General features: G+C 37.1%; 1 long non-coding RNA gene across 1 annotated transcript; it reads left to right on the plus strand.

Annotated features, from left to right (window-relative positions):
• The first annotated feature begins 14,469 nt into the window (after positions 1-14,469).
• On the plus strand, positions 14,470-23,467 carry LOC136841580 (uncharacterized). The gene is made up of 4 exons (XR_010854018.1): positions 14,470-14,682; positions 18,852-18,967; positions 19,431-19,528; positions 22,912-23,467. It is a non-coding gene; the product is annotated as an uncharacterized lncRNA (long non-coding RNA).
• Positions 23,468-24,243: the final 776 nt, after the last annotated feature.

Raw genomic sequence — 24,243 nt, forward strand, 5'->3', positions numbered from 1 at the left:
TTGCCTAAAATACTGCATCAACAAAGTTTGTTAACAATCATAACAAGAAAATAAGAAAATAAATAAATTTTATCCTACGTCTGGCAGCCCTCTGCGTTGGCACGTAAACAATGAACGGACCAAATCGCTTCCTGGGAAAAATGTCGTACGCTAAAGGTGAAAGAGAAATGATATAATAAAATTAATGTAAAATCAGATAACAGGATCCCAGTGAATTTAATGTGTTGGTAATATGATAAAAAGAAATATTATATATATATATATATATATATATATATATATATATATATATATATATATATATATATATATATATATATATATATATACATATATATATATTTATATATATATATATATATATATATATATATATATATATATATATATATATTTGTAACAGAGCACGTGGAATCTCTCTTCCTCTCCGTCCTAAACTCGCCCACGAATGTGCCTCATGTGCGTATGACAAGTCTGACACGCATTTCCATAAATCTGACCTTGAGTCGGCACCGGATGCTGCATCTGGGATTAACAATGATGGTGACGCGTCATTCTCTCGGGGAGTCCTTTCTCTGTCTGTCTGTCTAAAAGTCTGTCTGTCTCTCTGTCCCTCTGTCTGTGTGTCTACAACAGACCTCGGCAAAACAAGCTTTGGATTTCGACGAATGTTTCATGAGAGGATTCGCTAAGCACCAAAAAAAAAAAAAAAAAAAAAAAGTCGCTGAGAAGTCGCAGAAGCCAATATGATCATCCACCCTCCAATCAACAAACATACCAAATTGCAGCCCTCTAGCCTCAGTAGTTTTTGTTTTATTTAAGGTTAAAGTTAGCCATGATCATGCATCTGGCAACAATGTAGATAGGATAGGCCACCACCGGGCCTTGGTTGAAGTTTCACGGGTCGCGGCTCTCATACAGCACTACACCGAGACCACCGAAAGATGGATCTTTTTACTCGTTTACGACTTGGAATCGATTTCTGGGTGTGGTTCGTCCTTCCCGTGAGGTTAGAAGGATTCTTTGCTTTGGGTCTTCAGTGGACAAACTTTGCTTTTTGCTGTCTGTAGTTTTGTAGCAACTTTGTAATTGGTATGTACCTAGCAACTCGCGTTGTGTGTGTTTTTTTTTTTAGAACAGAAGTTTTTGAAATTTTGGACCACCTTTGTAATTTGAGATGTACCTATGTGTGTGTGTGTGTGTGTGTGTGTGTGTGTGTGTGGTTTTTCTTTTTGTAGGACACAGAAATCACGGTCTTTATCAGTTTTTTCTTTTATTTTCTCGTCAGAATGTCTTATTCCACAAGAAGATAAAATAAATATTAGGAAAAAGTGATTTCTGGATGTCATTCTAATTACAATATTCTATTATATTTTGAATATATTTTATACTTCATTCACATTTCTTTTATAAAATCTTACATCTTTTATGATTTCTTGTTATTTGGTGTGACTTTTTTCTGTGGGGAGGGGGCGTTTCTTGCATCAGTTTGGTAGTGACACTCATTTTCACTCCATTCCTCTTCGCCTCTTCGTTCAAACTCTTTGTCAATCTTTTTTATTTTCTCTCTATTTCCTCCATCATCATTCACCCTTCGCACGTCATCCTCCGAATAATCTTCGTGTTCTATCTACCATTTTCTCCTATCATAGTAAGAGCTATAAAAAAATAATGTTAATATAAAAGAGGGTTGTGATGGTAATTCCCTACCATTGAAATGTTCCTTACACACCCTAAGCTAGGACCAAGATGTACTAGCAAGGTTTTGATAGGTCCAAGAAACCTGGTGTGGACCTCTGAACTCTGTCCTAACGATCAAGCCCACGTTGGAAGACGGCAGGTCTTATAAATAGAGGACTGCCGTAGTTACAAGTGGAAAATAAATATATCTATACGCATTGTAATTTTGTAATATATGTTTCGTCTGTGTCTTGTATTTTTTGTGTATGTGTGTAGTGTATGTGTATGTTTTGTGTCGGTTTGTCATGTTTGTTTATTTTTAATTATACTATGTACGTGGTCTTTGTAAATAATACAATTTAAAGACAATCTCCTGTTATGATGATTGATTGATTTCCAAGCTTCCTGGCGTTTTGACATCTTCTGATATGCAAGGGATATCGCTTGAATTCAGAATCTCATTTAAAGGAGAAAAAAGTGAGGAAAAAGTAGACATACAATTACCAGCTGACGTCATAACTAGCTATTCAAGAAGGGTACCAGCTGACGTCATCACTAAATATTCAAGAGAGTACCAGCTGACGTCATAACTAGCTGTTCAAGAAGGTACCAGCTGATGTCATAACTAGCTATTCAAGAGGGTACCAGCCGACATTATCACTAACTATTCAAGAGAGTACTAGCTGACATCATCACTAAATATTCAAGAGAGTACCAGCTGACGTCATCACTAACTCTTCAAAGAGTACCAGCTGACATCACGCCTACTTAAGTAAATAAAAGTCTACCTAGATACCACTCCAAAATCTACTTCATGACCCCACTCCTTACAACTCCAATTCCATGTTCCCTCAGGGAATGAGGTGAGGAGTAGGGAGACTGCGCACTACTTTTTTCCTCACCTTTTACTCCTCTTCCTCAGTCAGCCCGTGAGAATCCATTAACTGAGGAAGAGTCCGTGCAATGAGATTCTTAGATCATGCGTTACCTCTTTGATATCAGAACATATTACGACGCCAGTGAGCTTGAGATCAATCAGTCAATGTCACGGGAAAGTGCCTTTTCATAATATCATTTATGACCACCTAAAAAAAAATTTACAAAAACACTGGACATTATCGTACATCACAATGACTGGCTGCCTCAAGAACTCTCTGAGAAACAAGGTATACACGACAAACATACACATAGATACAAGATACAGATACACCGACCCTTATCATCAGTATTCCACGCTTCGGTACACCTGACGCGAAAGAGGTTCCTTCTGTGTCAGGTAAACACAGGTAGGGGAGTGTTTATGCCCATATGGTGTATAATTTATGCATATTTTCCCCTCCAATTATTCAGCTTCCGCGGGCATCTCTGCCTACTAGGTATCACGTGGCGAAGAGTTAGTCTCATCCCCTTGGACCGAATGTGGAAGAAGAAGAAGAAGAAGAAGAAGAAGAAGAAGAAGAAGAAGAAGAAGAAGAAGAGAGAAGAAGAAGAACTGCAGTAGGACAAGACTGAGAACAAGATTCATATTACGATAAAAAAAATGTTTTGTTTATCCTCTTGGACCAAAATTAGAAGAAGAAGAAGAAGAAGAATAAGAAGAAGAAGAAGGAGGAGGAGGAGGAGGAGGAGGAGGAGGAGGAGGAAGAGGAGGAGGAGGAGGAGGAGGACTGAAATAATGCAAAGGACTGAGAACAAGAAAGAGATTCATATTACGATAAAAAATTTTTTTGGGGGGGTCTCATCCTCTTGGGCCAAATTTGGACGAAGAAGAGGAAGAAGAAGAAGAAGAAGAGGATGAAGAAGAAGAAGAACAACAACAACAACAACAACAATAGGACAAGAACGAGAAGATTCTTATTACAATACAAGTTTTTTTTTTCAAATTTTTGCGGAAAATAACAATCTTTGTTGCTAGGTAAGAAGGTTATTTAAAATTATATATATATATATATATATATATATATATATATATATATATATAATTTTAAATAACACACACATGAACTCAAAAGAAATGATCAGATAGACCATATACAATCCTTGGGTGTTCAGACTCAAAATCAGATTAATGACTAGACCAGTTAACTCAAAATGCCGAGAGTTTTACAATCACGCTATTAGTAATCCAGTGCCTTCTCAAAGTCCACACACACCTTTGTTAATCATACTCACGTGACATTTTCTTTGTTTACCCAGAAATATCAAACGGAAAATGTCCTGAATTATGGCGGATATAAAAAAAGAACCACGTTCGTGCGAATGACAAATTGCCCACTTGACAGGAACGTCAGTAACGTACCAATCTTTTACAAAATGACTACGCATTATGAACTCAACAAGTCTGCTTGACTGGTAAATTTATGATACAATCCCTGTATTCCTTAGGCCCCTAGCTGCTGCAACCCCTTTCATTCCTCTTACTGTACCTCCATTGATATTCTCTTTCTTCCATCTTCCTATTCACTCTCTTCTAACAATTGTTTCATAGTGCAGCTGCAAGGTTTCCCTCCTGTTACACCTGTCAAGACTCTCCACACTCAATTCCCCTTTCAGCGCTGAATGACCTAATAGGTCCCAGTGCTTGGTCTTTGGCCTAAATTCTATATTCTGTTCTGTTGTATAATACTGCCGTCAAATAATGCTATTATGGTGGAAATAGGTTGATTTCAAAATTTCAGTTTTTGATCTGTATTTTATCTCTCTCTAGATAGCCGAGTGGGTAAAGTCCCTGTGAACTTCGGATCAAATCTGCGAGGCATAGGTTCGAATCCGGATTATTATACAAAACATGAACCCTTTCCACATGGAATTTCTTACGGTAACAATTAAATCAGTTTGCGAGCTAGTTGATATCACCTTCTTAGTGTTCCCCGTTGGCTGGGCAGAGACGTGAGGTCTACACCAGGTTGAACAGTTCCTTCCAGACCTCGCCACAGCACTTTGGAATGATCCAATTTATTCCAGCTAACCAATTTTCCAGGATTCCCATTGCCTCTTCCAGTTCTCGAGGTCGAGTCCCGGAGCTCGTGTACAAAACCCTGTTCATTTCCATTTTAAATTACTTCATCAAATCGTGTGGATAATCAGAGATTGGCTAATCAGAGATTGGCTAGCGTGGAGAAAATTAATTGAATGTGAGAGAGGAAGTAGAAGGGAGAAATAGAGGAAAGGTTGGCAAGAGGTTATGAATTTGAAATTGACAGACAGGTTGGTTTTGCAGCCCTCTAGCCCCAGTAGTTTTTAAGATCTGAGGACGGACAGAAAAAGTGCTGACGGACAGACATATCCCGGCACAACAGTTGACCTTTCAGGAAACTAAAAATTGAGAGAGACAGACACCGAATTGGACGACGGCGCACCCAGCCACGGAGTTTAACACCTCAAGTCCATGGCTGTTCCACACAGGAAAAATAAACATAAAAATAAGCATGCCATTAGTCACTGCTTTTTGCCAAAGGTCTCTCGTGCAGCCATTGACTGACACCATAAAAATTCTCAAAGCTAATCAACTTTTGCCCTTGCCTTCGAGTTCCAGTTTCAGTTTCAGTTTCAGAGGTTCAAGGTGGTGGTGGTGGAACCTGGCAGAGTGATTTCAGGCTACGTGACTCCTGAAGGCGTTCCGACGAGTCGTTTGGGGAGCTGAAGAAGAAGAGTTTTTCTCTTGAAGAAGGAAGAACCAGTTGATAACAAACTTTATTTTCTTGGTGGTTTCGAAATCGCAGGTAAGGAAGACCAACCTTCATAATAATACTGATTTTAAGTCAGTGGCCCTGTGGTGGGCTTGTTCCATATGATTAGGGTTCATAATAATAATAATAATAATAATAATAATAATAATAATAATAATAATAATAATAATAATAATAATAATAATAATGATTTTAAGTCAGTGGCCCTGTGGTGGGCTTGTTCCATATGAATAGGGTTCATAATAATAATGATAATAATACTGATTTTAAGTCAGTGACCCTGTGTGGGCTTGTTCCATATGAATAGGGTTTAATAATAATAATAATAATAATAATAATAATAATAATAATAATAATAATAATAATAATAATAATAATGATAATAATAATAATAATAATAATAATTTCAGTCAGTGGCCTGCAAGGCCTTGTTCAATATGAATAGGGTTCATCTACTGAATAATAATAATAATAATAATAATGTTTTCCTTTATATAATCAAAGAAGGTCTTTCAGATAACATATGCTATACAATGAAATATTAGATAAATTTCCACTTTTTTTTGAACTGGTACTTCTGCACCTCTAGCCCAAAGCCCCCTTTGTAAACACACACCACCTTGCTGATTCACAGGTCGTGATGACAAGGCTTTACCACCTGCTGCAGGACTTGGCCCAGGTCCTGGTAGCAACGGCTGTGGGTGCCTTTTGATCTTCTCCACCACCGCCAGTGGTTATAACCTCCAGTATTACGGTGGGCAGTCGAGGCTTCGCGATTCTTTCACTGTTCAGGAAAGGCTATTGGTGCTATGCAGGCCTTTATGACTCAGACACACGAGAAGGCTTGTAAGTGGATTTCCTTCAATGTTCCAGGCGTTTTCTCAAGAGAAAACTGTTTAAGATACAGTTTTTTTTTTATTTTCTTTCAATGTTCAGACGTTTTCTCAAAGGAAAACTGTTTAGAAACAGTTTTATATTTAAGATACTGTTTTATATTTTCTTTCAATTTCAGACGTTTTCTCAAAGGAAAACTAAAATTACTTAAGATATTGTTTCATATTTTCCTTCAATGTTCAGACCTTTTCTCAAAAGGAAAACTATTTAAGACAGTTTTTTTTATATTTTCCTTCAATGTTCCAGACATTTTCTCAAAAGGCAAACTACTTAAGATACAGTTTTGCGTTTTTTATGATTTTATATTTCCTCAAAGGAAAAGCATTTAAGACAGTTTTATATTTTCCTTCCAATATTTCAGACGTGTTCTCAGAAGCAAAACTACTTAAGATACAGTTTTGTGTTTTGAGTGAACAATACAATTCAAAAGAAAAAGATAGTTTAAGTTATAATTTGGATTTCGAGTCATTCGATTTTGATTTTGATTTTCAGTGGAGAAATTATCAGATTTGGTTTTTTTTTATTTTCTCTCTCTCTCTCTCTCTCTCTCTCTCTCTCTCTCTCTCTCTCTCTCTCTCTCTCTCTCTCTCTCTCTCTCTCTCTTGTCTTTGAATTAGGAAACTACTTGAAAATATATATATATATATATATATATATATATATATATATATATATATATATATATATATATATATATATATATATATTCATAAGAGGGTTTTTCTAAACCTCTCAGGCTTATAGAGACTAAATGCATCCCAAATCCTGAGTGATTATAATTTTGGAAAAGTTATATCACAAGTTTCTTGAGTTTGAGAGAGAGAGAGAGAGAGAGAGAGAGAGAGAGAGAGAGAGAGAGAGAGAGAGAGAGATCATGAAGAGGTGATTCCAAAATTTTAGGTTTCTTGAGTTTTAGAGAGAGAGAGAGAGAGAGAAGAGAGAGAGAGAGTTCATCTTCGAATAATAATAATAATAATAATAATAATAATAATAATAATAATAATAATAATAATAATAATAATAATTTGTTTACATATATTTTAGTTTTTCTCATTTAGTCTCCTTCTTCTTCTTTTTCTTCTTCTTCTTCTTCTTCTTCTTCTTCTTCTTCTTCTTCTTCTTCTTTTTCTTCTTCTTCTTCCTAATAATAATAATGATAAAGAATTTTACTGAACCGTGACGACAGACAACGCGAGAATGTCTTGTGGATGTATTGTAAAATAATTGCAAATCAATAATTCACTTTATACCTCATACATGATATTCAAGGACCTGAATTCCGTCTCTTCTACATATATACGTTCCGCCCCAGGATCAATTAACCAGGGCATTTTTCGTAATTACCTGACCTTCGGAGCTCCACAAAAATGCACCAAGATCCAGGACAAATATGTTACAATCTAGCTGGCTCAAGAGGTGTGCAGGTTGAAGAAAAACGCAATTATAAAATTCATTTCCCAGTGTCACGTAGTATTTCCTTTTGGCATGTGATCATGTAAGTTTTTCTTTACCCCATCTCAGAACACAAAAGCTTAAATTAATAAGGTTGCTGTCTGAGGAGATTGAGTGCCGGGGAACCCACGCATGCGTTTCCTCAGGTAAAACCTGCTGAGTTTTTCTGTTTTGCTTTTAGTGAATTACCTTCAGTTCCTTCTACGTTCGTTTGACCTTCCTTTCTGAAGCGACTACGTATAGGGAGTTTGTAGCCCAAAACAAGAATAAATATCTGAGCGCACATTCCATTAAATTGTAAGAGGTCATGAAATCGAGTCCTATTCACAGGCAGTGGCGTTCATTTAATTAATCTCTAACTCACAAACTGAAGTTGTGCAGAATTTCTGTACAAGGTATTGATCGTCAGCACCACTTGTAAGTTGGCAAAAGTGCTCAGGGCACATTGGCCTTGGTGACAGAACTGGTGAATAAAATGGTAGCTGCTGCTACCTAAGTTTGTAATATTCTGGAAAGCTTGACACAACTCAGCTTCCAAAAGGACTGACTTAACTTCCGTTAGGTTTGTCCCAACTTCCGAAAGTTCTGACACAACTTCCGTCAGGTTTAACTTCTTCCAGAAGCTTTTACACAACTCCCAAAAGGTTTGGCTCAACTTCCAAAAGACCTGATAGCTGAAAGGCTAATAAATAAAGTGTTCATTTTTCTTCATTTATTTTCTCTCTCTCTCTCTCTCTCTCTCTCTCTCTCTCTCTCTCTCTCTCTCTCTCTCTCTCTCTCTCTCTTACTCTCCTGATCGCATTTATTACTCATCAATTAAGTCATGATAACCTGTGGACCTGGACTTTGGACCACGTAATTGATCAGAACATTATTTTTTAAAGACTCTACCATGTATTCACCTCCACGTGTGTTCGCCCATATCTTGGCCACTTCTTACATAAAGAAAATTATATAAGTTAGTACTTATGAAATATATATAAATATATGTGTGTTTATGTGTATGTGAATAACTGAATCACGAAGATATGGAACGTGATGAATGTATAAATAAAGGCAAATTCCACAAAGGAAAAAGCGTAACAACGGATTAGATACTAGGCCTTTCGACTTACAGTCATTTACTTAGCAAAAAGGACAGTAAGTCGAAAGGCCTAGCAACCATCTCTGTTGTTTCACTTTTCCCTTCGTGGTATTTTTTATATATATATATATATATATATATATATATATATATATATATATATATATATATATATATATATATATATATATATATATATATATATATATATATATATATTGGTTCATAATAGAAGGAAACTTCTTATTTCTTTGAAGGTGACTGTCGAATGGCCTGTTGGGCGTATGAAGGCTGTCATTCTGCTTCGTCAAAACCTGCTGGGACGAAGTTCGAGTGTCGCTTGTCCCACTTTTACACACAGAACTTGACTCTGAGGACGACCTGACTCCGTCTTCTCATATTGGCTCGGTGAGTTACATGTGTGTGTGTGTGTATAGCCCTTGAAGGAGAGAGAGAGAGAGAGAGGAGTGTTATACACGGAAGAGTTCTTCCTTAGGAACTTTTCCCTTACCCAGACTAACCTTACGCAACGCGGTCAGCCACTCAATCACGTTTTTCGCCAATTTGAGTAACTTCTTGGAATATTGTGAACTCCATTTCTCCACATCAAAGTTAACAGTGATGAAAAGTTGCAAGTGTCCTCTGTTAGCCAGGTTGCACTTGACGTAACTTGTGCATAGCAAAATACATAATCTCAGCACTCTACTTGTAATTCTGTAACAGTAATTCCGGTAATCCAACTATGAGTAACGCCTGTAACCGTAATATCTGCATACAACCATAAGTTTCTATGGCAATAATTCTTGTGTAGTATTATTCAGAAGATGAACCCTGCTCACATGGAACAAGCCACAACAGGGGTCACTGACTTGAAATTCAAGTTTCCAAAGAATGTAGTGGTGCTCAGTAGAAAGTAGTAACAGAAAGTATTATTATTATTATTATTATTATTATTATTATTATTATTATTATTATTATTATTATTATTATTCAGTACAGTAGATGAACCCTATTCATATGGAACAAGCGCACAACAGGGGCCACTGACTTGAAATTCAGGCTTTCAAAGAATATGGTGGTGTTAAGTAACAGAAAGTAATGCGAAATACAGAAAGAAGAGATCACCGATTAGAAATTGAAATATAAATTAACAAATCAATAGACAGATAAATATGTAAGCAAATTATTAAAATACAGGGTGAAATGCATTAGGGTAGTGAAGTTAGAGAGTCACGCACTGAACTTGCAACTTTCCGCAACGTATCATTTCAGATAAATATAAGAGTCCTTTCTTCTACAGACCCGAGCTGGTTCTTGAACCACGGCGTACAGGACGACGGACTTCTTTACATCAGCGCCACTTCCTGGTTCTCTTACGACTACAGCATGACGCTGTGCGCTGTTCAGCCCGGATTCAGGACCATCATGCTCAAAACGGGGAAACAGCAGATCATCAGCTTTATAAGCACATATTATATCAAATATAGGTCTCATATATATATATATATATATATATATATATGTGTGTGTGTGTGTGTATGTGATGTAATCCCTTGTTTATTCTCACATCGCCAAACGTTTCGGGTACCCCTCCATTTCCATCATCAGGGCTGCACTCAGGACTCGAACTCACAGTTAAAATCGGGACTTTTGTCACGTCGAATAAACAGCTGACACTTCGCAGTAAACAGTGTGATGTAAGTCGCCACGACAGTCATTTTCTTTGCTATTTTCAGTTTCCGGCCATGTGGTAATGGATATGCATCCCCTCCCAAGTGGGGGTTTCGAATGGGAGATGGCACGCCATTCAACAACAACTCCCTCGCAGAGAGCAACTCAACAATCAACTACTGGGGAGGAGATTATCAATGTATTTTTACCTCAAGCAGTCTCATCACCTTTTGGCCTAGATCAGGCTATGGTCTGACCCTCTGCCAAGGGAACCCATACGGGTGGAGTGGTGACCATCAAGCCTCGAGACAGGCAGAGTTGTCTGCAAACAGAGCGAATCCCTCTCCCCAAAATTCTGTCAGTAATTTTTTATTAGTATTAATGGAATCGAGACGTATCACTTACATTGGTCAGCGGACTTCAAAGAACACAGTGTCCAGAGACTATTCAGCAAGCTGCCTCAAAAACTGACAAAAAAGTGGAAAATCGGAAACCCGCCAGAAATGTCAGAAAGTTTGTCCGTTCAGAAAAAGCTTTCACTCAGGACAAGATTTTTTCCATGGAAACTATCAACTGCAATTGACAGTTACGCCCTACTTAGGGTAAGAATAAGGGCCAGGGCAGACAAGAGGACCACCAAAAGCAAGCTCAAGAGGAGTTTTCTCTTCTCCTTCCGTCCCATTGGCTGAAAACCTCGGCATCAGCCACGGCCCAGTATGGCCTGTCCTATAGCGCTGCCAGACGCACGATCATGGCTAACTTTAACCTTAAACAAAATCAAAATACTGAAGCTAGAGGGCTGCAATCTGGTATGTTTGATGACTGAAGGGTGGATGATCCACTTACCAATTTGCAACTCTCTAGCCTCAGTAGTTTTTAAGCTTTGAGGGCAGACAGACAAAGCCATCTCAGTAGTTTTCTTTTGGGAATTGATCACAAACCGTGATGATGGGCCTGTTAAGAGTAGTTGTGTCTAGTCAAGACCAGATTATCCACCAAATCATCATCGGGTGATGAATATTATGAGAGAGAGAAAGAGAGAGAGACAGTGAAACAAGATTTTGTGCCAGATTTGTTGCACAGTGAAACAAGAGTTTGTGCCAGTCTGTTTACTCGTATACAGATTTATCCATTCTCTCTCTCTCTCTCTCTCTCTCTCTCTCTCTCTCTCTCTCTCTCTCTCTCTCTCATTTGGATCACCCACCGTCCTCTGTCCTGCTAAGCCCACTGTATATACATGGAATGGGACTTGGTAAGACGATGACCCAGTTTTCCCCAAAACGACTACAGCATTCAACATTTGTATCACCTTTGTATCCACTGAGTAGCACCTTTTTCTTCATTCATCTTCTTGCAGAGTTTTATACCTTGTCTAATTTTAAGCGCTTTCTTTTCCCTTACCAATGAGCTCACGGCTTGCAGACTGTGTCGTGAGCAGGGGAGGGAAGTTTGCAATGAACGATTATGAATGATTACACTCACAATCTTTGCTTTCCAGTTCATGAATTTCTTTGCTTGTAAGTCTAGATTGACACAAGTCAGTAATCTCTGAGCACCAGTGGCTTTCGCTTATCAAATAAGGTCAGTGAGTGATTGATGCCAGAGGCTCTGCCTTTTGTTTATCTGATAAGGTCAATGAGTGGTCCTTTTACGACTGTAGAGGACTGCCTTTTGCTTATAGATAAGGTCAGTGAGTGATTAGCTTCACTTATCTAATAAGGTCAATGATTGATTCTCCTTCTGAAGGCAGTGACTTTCGCTTATGCAATAAGGTCAATGAGTGATTTATGCTAGAGGCACTCCCTTTTGCTTATCTAAAAAGGTCAATGAGTGGTTCTTTTACTAGGGGCACTGCCCTTTGCTTCTCTAATAGGGTCAGTGAGTGATTAGCCTCTGCTTATCTAATAAGGTCAATGAGTGAATATTCTTCTACAGGCACTGCCTTTGGACTATCAGATAAGGTCAATAAGTGAATACTGTTCTAAAGGCAGTGCCTTTGGTCTATCTAATAAGATCAGTGAGTGAATAATCTTCCAAAGGCACTGCCTTTGGACTATCTAATAAGGTCAATGAGTTAATATTCTTCTAAAGGCAGTGCCTTTGGACTATCTAATAAGGTCAATGAGTTAATATTCTTCTAAAGGCACTGCCTTTGGACTATCTAATAAGGTCAATGAGTGAATATTCTTCTAAAGTCACTGCCTTTGCACTATCTAATAAGGTCAATGAGTGAATATTCTTCTAAAGGCAGTGCCTTTGGACTATCTAATAAGGTCATTGAGTGAATATTCTTCTAAAGAAAGGTAATGCCTTTGGTCTATCTAATAAGGTCATTGAGTGATTTATACTAGAGGCACTGCCTTTTATAAGTCTAATATTAAGGTCAATGAGTGATATAAAGTATTTACATGTGAAACAACAGAGTATTGCCAGGCCTTTCAAACTTATTGTCCTTTGCTTAGCAGAGTGCCTTTATTTATACATTCATCACGTTCCATATTTTTGTGATTCAGTTATACATATATAATATATATATATATATATATATATATATATATATATATATATATATACATATAGATTTATTGGTTTTGTTCTTTAATAGCTGATTTTTTCTCTTGTGGGAAACAAAAATATATAGAACAGGAAATAATGGTTTCATTTATACCCTTCTTGACTCTGAATTGGCGTTCTACAATATTTCCAGTAAATTTTGTTGGAAAATGAAATTACACGTCCATAATCTGACTTCCTTTCTCGTGGTTGAAATGTGAGGCCATTTGGCTATTGAAAGGAATGAACCTACAATTATGATTAAAACGAGTACAAAATGCGCTGAAGTTTCTTCGGCGCAATCGAGTTTTCTGCACAGCCGCTACAGCGTATAATCAAGGCCACCAAAAGCAGATTTATCTTTCGGTGGTCTCGGTGCAATGCTGTATGAGCCGCGGCCCATGGAACTTTAGCCACTGCCAGGTGGTGGCCTATCCTATATCGTCGCAAGATTATGGCTAACTTAAGATCTTAAAAACTACTGAGGCTAGAGGGCTGCAAATTGGTATGTTGATCATCCACCCTCCAATCATCAAACATAACAAATTGCAGCCCTCTAGCCTCAGTAGTTTTCATTTTATTTAAGGTTAAAGTTAGCCATAATCATGCATTCTGTAACGATATAGGATACAGTTTCATGGGCCGCGGCGCATTTTTTACTTGTTTAAGTAAAAGTCTAATATATTACTCCAACTGGACAGAGAGAAATAACTGAAATTTTTCATTGGTGCTTCGGAGAATTTTTGCTTTACTTGGAAAAACCGAAAGAGACTTGCAATATATTCCATAATTTTCCAGTCATATTTACAGTTAGCAGTCTAGCATGCAGCATTATTATATAATAAAAGCCTGTTAAAATCTCATATATTATGTATTTAAACTTTGGAGACAACGGGTGGAGGGTAAAATGAAGAAAATCCTGATTATTATAATTATCTGGTTACCCAATTCTACTCTAATCGCTTTCTGAGTGGGAAATCGGTAATCTATTTATCATTTATGTTAATATTTATTTGTCAGTGAGATGTGATATTTCGCGTCCTGGAGACAGTTTTTTAATCTTCCGTTATCAATGCTAATCAGATTCTTATGGTATTTGGTTAATGAGGGGTAGAACTTTAAACAGCTGTTATAGGTCTAGTTCCCACGTAGATATAAAACCTGTATACTAAGAAGATAATGAACGTGAATGACAAATGTGGATTTACCTTTATATATAGATTAATAGTTAGACAGATAGATTGATATACAATATTGCAAAATGCTTAATATTCTTCAAATAATGAGGCAAACAACTGGAAAATCTGCTCACAAACTTCTGAGCCAATTGGAAAGCCTCTTAAAAACGCACTAGCCAAAATACAAAAAGCTTCAGCCAATGAGAGAAGGCCAAACAAAATGTTCTCCCTCAGGGGAGGTTTCTGTACCTCTCTGATTGGCCCAGGGTGGGGGGTGGGGAATATTTCGGAAATCCTCGTCACTTCTTCAGGAGTTCTTTTAGTGTCGACTTGGAAGTGGGTGCTTCTTCAAGTGAGATCAAGAAGCCGGCAAGTAGACGGAAAATCAAGGTGGCGACTTTATATTAAAATTATGGACTGGAAAGTGACTGTGGCTAATAAAAAATGGTATTTTCTTTTGCCGTCAATGAATTCATGTCCAGTGGTAACTGACATCTTAAGGTTGAATTTTGAGGGTATTAGAATGGTTTTAGGTACCGTCCAGGGCAAAGAAGAATGGAGAGATTCAGGGTTTAGGTTCCCAGTCATGGGGATTTATATGTAAAATTTATACCTATTTCAATTGAGTCTTAAGTTTTTGAAATAACTTGAGTTACAGAAATATGATCTTCATTTAGATGGGCAATCAACAGGTGGTTTTAGAACAGATCATGGGAAGGACTAGATAGCACAAAATATAGTTCATTTCAATTGAGTCTTCAGGAGTTTTAGGCCTCTTTGACTAGATAGCACAAAATATATGCTCATTTAAATTGTTCTTCAGGTGGTTTTAGGCCTTTGTGGCTAGATAGCACAAAATATATGTTCATTTCAATTGAGTTTCAGGAGGTTTTAGGCCTATATTGACTAGATAGCACAAAATTTATGCTCATTTAAATTGTTCTTCAGAGGTTTTAGGCCTATATTGACTAGATAGCACAAAGTATATGCTTAATATAATTGATTCTTCAGGAAATTTTAGGCCTATATTAGACTAGATAGCACAAAGTATATGCTTATTTTAATTGATTCTTCAGGAGATTAAAAGGCCTATATGCGACTAGATAGCACAAATATGCTCATTTCAATTGGTTCATGAGAAATTTTAGGCCTATATGCGACTAGATAGCACAAAATATATGCTTATTTTAATTGATTCTAAAGGAGATTTTAGGCCTATATGCGACTAGATAGCACAAAAATATGCTCATTTCAATTGGGTCTAAAGGAGGTTTCAGGCCTAGGCCTATGTGCGACTAGATAGCACAAAATATATGCTCATTTCAATTGGGTCTAAAGGAGGTTTCAGGCCTAGGCCTATATGCAACTAGATAACACAAAATGTATCCATATTTCAATTGATTTTTCAGGAGGTTTTAGTCCTATATGTGACTAGATAGCACATAATACAGGCTTACTTGAGTCTTTAGGCGGTTTTAGTCCTATATGTGACTGGATATGAGCAAGTGGCAGGGTCTTCAGGTAAAGGGGGGATTAATACCCAATTTTGAGTGGGGGTGATTTAGAGGGGATAGGAGGGAGTAGGTAAATAGATCTGGGTGGGCACTGAAATTCTGAAGGATGCATTTGGTCTTAGACAGGGACATCTCGACAGTTAAAAGGCTTGTGGCGTCAGTTTTTTTTTTCCTTATGCACTTGCTCATATCCTGTTATGTGACATACCCCATGTGTAGTCCTATGCCCGTACGCCCACCAGTTAGGCTTTTAGGAAATGAAAACATAAATGTTAGAGAAATTCTTAGTTGAGTGAGGTTTAAAATACGTCAGTTTTTTTTCAAAGCTTAAAGTTAGTTTACTGAGTAATTCTACAGACAAGCTCCCAAGGGCGCCGTGTTTAGTACCAGCCCGCTGGGGTGAATGCAAAAGCAAACAAAACTAATTTCTCATGTAATCTGTAGTGCAATTATATACTCCCTTTTATATATTATAAAAATAATAAACGATTTCTCTCTGAGGATCTGTTCTGTAAGATTACCAAAAATAGTTTTCGTCATAAATATACAACCTGTTAAGAAACATTCCAAGCTTTCAACTATAATTTTAAAACTCTTGCCGTTCAGTTGTATCATAAGAGAATTAGTAAGGAGGTTTTATTGTATTATTAGACCATATTAGTAAAATCTAATCATATTAGATGCAAAATGACAAGGATTTAAATGAGGTATGTGTAATTTTAACATTCTGAGCGAGATTTTAATGAATGCTCAAACTTCAAATTGAAGCCAGGCTGTTTCCTCAGCGATTACTCATTCGAAATGTGAATGAGTATTGTATTTTCTTGTATTTTTCCTCGATATTTGGAGCTTCTTTTTTTTTAAGTTTCCTTGAAATGCTCAAGTCGGAAAGCATACTGAAATGTGTAGCAAATTTACGGTTAGGCCTATCGAGATAGTTCCCGGATTTGTTACTCATTAGGACTACTAAATTTGTTTCGATGTTCGTATGAGTTGGGCTCCTGATCAGTTTTTTTTTTTTTGTTGTGTGTGATTTAAAAGTCTTATATCTTCATGTGGAAATGTGGGTGTTATTTAAGTCTGTTGATTTCATGTGGAAATGTGGGTACGTTAAAGCTTTAAACTGGTTCGCTCTCTTGTTCTGAGTTTTACCAACTAAGTGGGATTTTGTTGCCTCAGGTCAAACAATGGCTCCTTTGATACAGACGAGTAATTCGCTTGTTCCTTCGATTATTTCGGCTCAATTGCAAAAATTTTGTTTTCGTTCTCCACAGGAACATTTCTTTGGCAACATTTAACTAATTCTTTAGGATGGCCAAAGTGCAATTCGTTTTTAATTTGTCGGGGACAGGTCACTACTGGTGTAGTACCATTCTGTGCTACTCCAAAAACGAATTGAAGCAGTAGGTCTAATTATTCTGCAGGTTATTAGCCTACAAAGTATGCTTATCGTACTAGGTTAGGGACCAAATTATCTTGATTTTCCCTGAAAAATTACTGAGATTGGGGGAGCTTTTGTTCAGAGGTTCCAGAATACATTAGAGGGGTGGTAATGACAATTTTGACCGACTTGGTCATTTTGACCAAGCTGAACTAGGTACACCAAATTTTGTATGGTTTTATATTTTTTTTATACATTTTTCCCCGAGTGTTTTATAATACAAAGAAAATAAAGGTTATAGCTTATTAGTCTAAAAAAAAAGTCTACGTATGTTTGTGTCATATACATTGATTCTTAATTTCTTAACGTACATATATACGCACATACATACACACATACTATACAGGTTTATATGTACACAACAAATGCTGTCCATTTTTTACAAACTCAAAATCAACCCTGTTAACATGATTTACAGTCCACCTAAATTAGGTTAGTTTGGGGTCCACGGCATTAAAACCCCTTGGTCAGGCAAGGACTCTATACCCTAGGTTAGGCTAGGTCAGTTCAGGTCAAGCCACAACCATATTTGTTTTAATTTACTGTTTCACAGGTTAGGTCAGGTGTGGCCATAGGTTAGATTAAATGAATTCTTGTATTGCACACGTTTTGTTTTCCCCACACCCAAAAACCCTGGTTTCCCACTGTTGTCCCCCCCCCCCAACTGTAGCAGGATAAAGAGGGGTCCTGTAGCACTTAAAGCTGATAATTTGCTACTGAGTGAACGTCAAACGTTCAAAATACACTAAAGCATATGAAAATCCTATGAATTCCAGAATGCAATTATATTTTACAGTCGAAATTTACAAGGCCAACCCGGAATACTCTAAAGAAGGCTGGTTGACAGCAAATGCCTTTAGAAAATCAGCAAAGCAGAGAGGGAATTCAGAGGCTCGGCAGCTGATGGTAATTTCTAGCCAGTCATGGCTCACACTTCACACTTTTAAACAATGAAGGACGGCAACTGAAATACTGTACATGAAAACCTCTACTGGAGTCTTCATGCTGTGCTCTTAAGTCTGTTTAATACAGTAATTGAGAAAATCATGCAGAAGTCTGTCTCAGTTTTACTGTTACTGAGATGTATAGGCCTATCTTTTGCTTGTTTTATCATTCACTCCCGTGGGAGTGTCTGTGCTGTTAAAGTTAAAATTTATTAGTTGGGGTAGCTAGGAAAGCTGAAATCACACATAAGTTATATCATTTGTTTTGGAAGAGGGGAAAGGCAGGTATGTGTGTGTGTGTGTTTCGGGTACAATTCACACCAGATACCTGAACCTGAACAGGTGTAATATGAGCATTGAAAGGAACAGGTGCTAGAACACAGGTGGAAAATATGTAAAACATGTCAAAAGTGAGGTAGGGGCTGGTGGGACAAATGTGGCACCTATCCCCAAAAGTTTTTAATGATTTCTTCAGTGAATATCTTAAACTAGAGGGCTGAGTCTAATGTTTTCGAACGAACACACATCCACCAGAGGCAAGGACTAAATTTGTGGTCAGTCTGTTACAACCAGCTTTCCCACCATTAATCTAAATACTGTATCCCACCCCAAACCCTAATAATTATGCTTTGGTTGTACACTCCTCAAAAATTCAGGAGTTGAGATTTTCAGCTAATACCACGATAGGGGAGGGACTTGTATTTTGCTGTTCATAACATATGTTTTCTAACTGAACTGTGTTTCTTTGCAGGTGTTACTGCTGTTCTTCTGTTACAAGAAGCAATTAACTTGACATAGGACGTATTGTAGTACTACACTGGATCAACTTGGGCAGGAAACGAAGGCTTAAGGAGGCAATTTTAAAAGGTAACTGTTCTCTATGAATGTTTTTAAACTATAGTCAAAATGTCTTTTATCATTTTACAATTGAACACACATCTCTAAGACGAGGACTAAATTTTTAACCTTTGCTGTTAGAACAAGATTTATGTCTTCCTTATTCCATCCCCTGCCCTTATATTTTGTGACTTGGAGAAATAACTTTCAACTTTATTCTGTGTAACGAACCATTCCCTGACTAAAGGCGTATTCTTCTACAGTACTTACAAGTTTAATTCAATTTAATTTGTACTCAAAAGTTCTGAAGTTTTTCAACATGGAGATGTTTAACCCATGCTCTCTCAGAATCAAGCAAAAAAATTCCATCTCCCAAGTTGTGCTCGAGTTAGACACTACCTCAAATCTACTTAATTGCAATTTTTCAGTCGTGGGGAGATTTGTATCTGACTGTTCTTATGTTCCTTAACTGATCTAAGTATTTTTTTTTCAGGTGTTACCCTATGCTTCAGTTACAAGAAGCAATTAACTGGACAGAAAACTTGACTGTATTGTTACACTGGAACAAGGCTTCAGAAAGCAACCTTAAAGGTAAGCTTTACCAATGAATCTCTTAAGGGGGTCCAGTCTTAAAAGTAATAATTTCATTGATTTTTTTAGCCAGATAATTTAGTCCTAAAGGAAATCTGCCCCATAGGGGGTTAGAGCCATCAGTGCACCTCACGCACGGTGCACTGTAGGCATTACTTAGGGTTCTGTACAGTGTCCCTTCGGCTCCTAGCTGCAACCCCTTGCTATCTGTACACTATACTGTACCTCCTTTCATATTCTCTTTTCCATCTTAAATTCCACCCTCTTCTAACAATTGTTTCATAGTGCAACTGCTTTGAGGTTTCCCTCCTGTTACACCTTTGTAATCTTTTACTGTCAATTTCCATTTCAGTACTAAATGACCTCAGAGGACCCAGCACTTGGCCTTCGGCCTAAAAAATTGTAGAAAGATCCTTAATGTTTTAAGAGTATTTAGACTTCAAGGTTATCTTTATCGAAGAAACTTCTCAAGGGGGCCAGTCTAGAATTTTAAAGTCTGTTATGTTGTAGAATGGGGTCTCACTGAAACTTGAAACTTTTGCTGAAACTTGAAACTTTCGCTGAAACTTGAAACTTTCGCTGAAACTTGAAACTTTCGCTGAAACTTGAAACTTTCGCTGAAACTTGAAACTTTCGCTGAAACTTTCGCTGAAACTTTAGACTTTCGCTGAAACCTGAAACTTTCGCTGAAACTTGAAGCTTGAAGCATAATTAAGCATAACAGGTTTAGTGGTAACTTGAAAGCTAGTAAGTTAAGGTTACCCAGTTCACATACCCTTCAAGATACTAAGCAACATTAACCTAAGTTTATAGAGGGAAAGTTGACCTGAAACTTTGAGTTTATAGAGGGAAAGTTGATATTAACCAGATTTAGCTAAGTTTATAGAGGAAAGTTGATACTAGGCAGCATAACAGGTTTAGAGGGAAAGTTGATATTAACCAGATTTAGTAAGTTTATAGAGGGAAAGTTGATACTAGTTCACATGCCTGAGTTTAAGAAAGTTGATATTAAAGATTTAACCTAAGTTTATAGAGGGAAAGTTGATACTAGGCAGCAATTGCCTGAGTTTATAGAGGGAAAGTTGATATTAACCAGATTTAGCCTAAGTTTATAGAGGGAAAGTTGATACTATGCAGCAATTGCCTGAGTTTATAGAGGGAAAGTTGATATTAACCAGATTTAGCCTAAGTTTATAGAGGGGAAGTTGATACTAGGCAGCAATTGCCTGAGTTTATAGAGGGAAAGTTGATATTAACCAGATTTAGCCTAAGTTTATAGAGGGAAAGTTGATACTAGGCAGCAATTGCCTGAGTTTATAGAGGGAAAGTTGATATTAACCAGGAAAGTTTTGATAGGCACTACTGAGTTTATAGAGGAAAGTTTTGATACTACTTAGCCATTAGCCTAAGTTTATAGAGGGGAAAATTGATGCTAGACTGCAGTTGCCTAAGTTTATAGAGGGAAATTTGATACTAAGCAGCATTAGCCTAAGATAGAGGGAAAGATGGTACTAAGTAGCATTAGCCTAAGTTTATAGAGGGAAAGTTGTTCAGTATTCCAGCTGACCCTTAAAATTGGTTGGTGTGTTTGAGGGGGCAATGGCTATTTGTTTCTCTGAAGTAGGGAACCCTTGTCCAAAAAATTACTTTTTGTAGGGAAAAAAGAAAACTTAATGGGGGAAACAGTGTTAGTGCACAATTGGCTTATACCAAATTTAACTCTTTGTGGAATTTTGTCTTTAGTTTGAACCTTTCATTCAACGCAAGATTTTATTTATTCTTTATCCCTTGATATGACGCGCACACACACACACACACACACACACACACTCACACTCTCACTCTCACTCACTCTCACTCTCTCTCTCTCACTCTCACTCTCTCTCTCTCTCTCTCTCTCTCTCTCTCTCTCTCTCTCTCTCTCTCTCTCTCTCGTTCGTGCATATTTTTTCCCTTGTACTCTTCGTAACTCGAAAAAAGGAGCAATAGGCCTTCAATTCCAAATTCATATAACACACACACTATGTATACTGAAAGCAATATAAGAAATAAATCATTTGTAATTGTGCGATTTTTTATAATTAATGCACAAGAAACTTAAATCAATTTTCCAAATTGAATTTGCTGAAGTCTCAGGACGTAAATGCGACTAATTTCATAAGTCACCCAATAACTTTTCCCGTTTTCTTCTAAATCCGAAAGAAAACGATGCCTCTGGTTGGTTCTGGTTCTCGACCTCCCCTCCTCTCTCTCTCTCTCTCTCTCTCTCTCTCTCTCTCTCTCTCTCTCTCTCTCTCTCTCTCTCTCTCTCTCGTTAACCTGCTATATTTGTTGCAAATTGTCAGATTAGCACAAAAGTTTAAATTACGTAATATTTTTCTGCAGCTTTGCTTAAGGTTTAAAAAATTACATAGGCATAGGAAAAGGAATTGAAAAAATTACATAGGCATAGGAAAAGGGGTTAAAAATTGATATAGGAATAGGAAAAGGGGTTAAAAATTGATATAGGAATAGGAAAAGGTGTTAAAAAATTGATATAGGCATAGGAAAGGGAATTAAAAAGGTCCTAGGAAAAAGGGGTTAGGAAATATACAAAGGCATTGTTTTTTTTTTGGTATGGTATATTGCATTCAGCTTATGTTAAATGGATCATTTTAATTCTGTAAAGCTTTTAGGTTTAAAAAACTATTCACGAAAGTATTGTAATTTGTAGAAATGAATGGATCATTTTAATTCTGTAAAGCTTTTAGATTTAAAAAAAACTATTCACGAAAGTATTGTAATTTGTAGAAATGACTAACTGCAATTTAAAACTTTAAATACGGATGCAGTGAGGATACATTAAGACTGTTTTCATGGGGATACAATGAGAGTACATGACTGTTTTCATGGGTATTCAGTCATGACACATTGTAAGATATCATGTGGGATACAATGAGAATACATAACTGTTTTCATGGGTATTCAGTCTTGACACATTGTAAGAAAACCACTTGAATTCCTCACGAAGCCTCCGCGAGGACATTGTCCTTATCGGCAGATGGAAGGAGACCTTTGTTTATTACTTTGCCTGTGAGGATGCATTAAAATAGTCCTCGCGAAGCCTTTGGGGATTTTTAAATGGTTTTCTTTCAATATAGCAAGACTGAATGCACGAGGAAGGGGAATCTCTTATTTCCATCATCGTATTTTTAAGGAATGTTTAAGTTTAGATTCTCGTGTTCATTGGCTAAGTACTGTACTACTTTAGACTGTCAGTTATCAGTTGGCTTAGTACTATCCTACTTGTCTTGATTCATTTGTAATTAGATTTTCGTCTTAATTCGTTTGTAATTAGATTTTCAGTTATATCCTGTATTAACTAGATTCCCTCTGACACACAGGAATAAAAAAGAGGAACGAAGCAAGATGGCAAGAGCTACCGAGATAGATAGCAGAGCTACCGAGCAAGATAACAGCTACCGGGACAGATAGCAGAGCTACCGAGCAAGATAACAGCTACTGAGTAACCAAGCGAGATAACAGCTACCGAGATAGCAGAGCAACCATTTAGCAACGCTCTCTGAGCAACCCAGCAATATAGAGCACCCGAGCAAGAGAATCGTCGAAGAAACATTATTTTAGTAGCCGGTAATCCAGGGCAATGATTTAAAAGATTTCTGGACGCCACACATTTGAATTTTTTTTTTTTTTTTTTTTTTTTTTTTTTTGCTTCGCTTCGTTGTGGTCAGTTACTTTTCAGCTCAATGTAATTAGAGGTTTTAGTTTACATTTCAGTTCATGTTGTATTAGCAGGTTTTAGTTTGTTACAATTCAGTTCTTGTATAATTTTTGTTTGGCGTTAGTATGTACTGAATTTAATTTCAGTAAGTCAGTTGCATTAGTTTTGACTTTGTCAGTTATCTACTTGTAAAGCAGTTAAATAAAAAAATTTAATTATCCTTTTTTTTTAAGGTTTCCTGAAAAAATTTTTCAAAGATGGGGAATGCAGAGAAAAAATTAAATTTTAGAAACTATAATGTACAGCAATGGCATTACTATAGATCACAAGGTATCAGTAAATATTCCTAAAAAATACTGTACATATCATATTGGCATTATGGTAGTAACCAGTGGTTAACAAAGCAAGGCTCAAGAGAGACCAACCACATTACCCTGGTTGGTAATGGTTTTCAATTAGTGGGTACCGTCATGTGCCAATCAGTTAGACCTCCATTCGCGAGCTCCCAGTAGTAATCAGTCTAGTACCCATTTAGTACCATCCTCTAGGGCAGAAGCCTGTTTCCATTCACGACTTTCCATCAGTACCGTCATCTTAGGTTGTACCATCACTCTTCTTTCCATTCGTGAGCTCCCGTTAGTACCATCAGTCTGTACCATCACTCTTCTTTCCATTCGTGAGCTCCCGTTAGTACCATCAGTCTGGTTTCCACTTGCATGCTCCCATCGTCAGTAGAGCCCTCAGTCTGGTTTCCATCCACCACCTTCCATTAGTATACCATCGTCTTAGCTGTAATGACTTCCATTCTCAATCACCATCAGTGCCATCTTGGGTAACACGACTGTATATTCCTGAAAGTATAAACAATTGATATTTATTTTTACACAGACTTAAGAACAATATGAAGTACTGGCCTAGACTTAAGAACAGTATGAAGTACTGGTTTTAAGGACAATATGAAATACTGGTTTTAAGAGCAATAAGAAGTACTGGC

Source organism: Macrobrachium rosenbergii, chromosome 1 (assembly GCF_040412425.1).
Source record: "Macrobrachium rosenbergii isolate ZJJX-2024 chromosome 1, ASM4041242v1, whole genome shotgun sequence".
NCBI classification, from domain to species: domain Eukaryota; kingdom Metazoa; phylum Arthropoda; class Malacostraca; order Decapoda; family Palaemonidae; genus Macrobrachium; species Macrobrachium rosenbergii.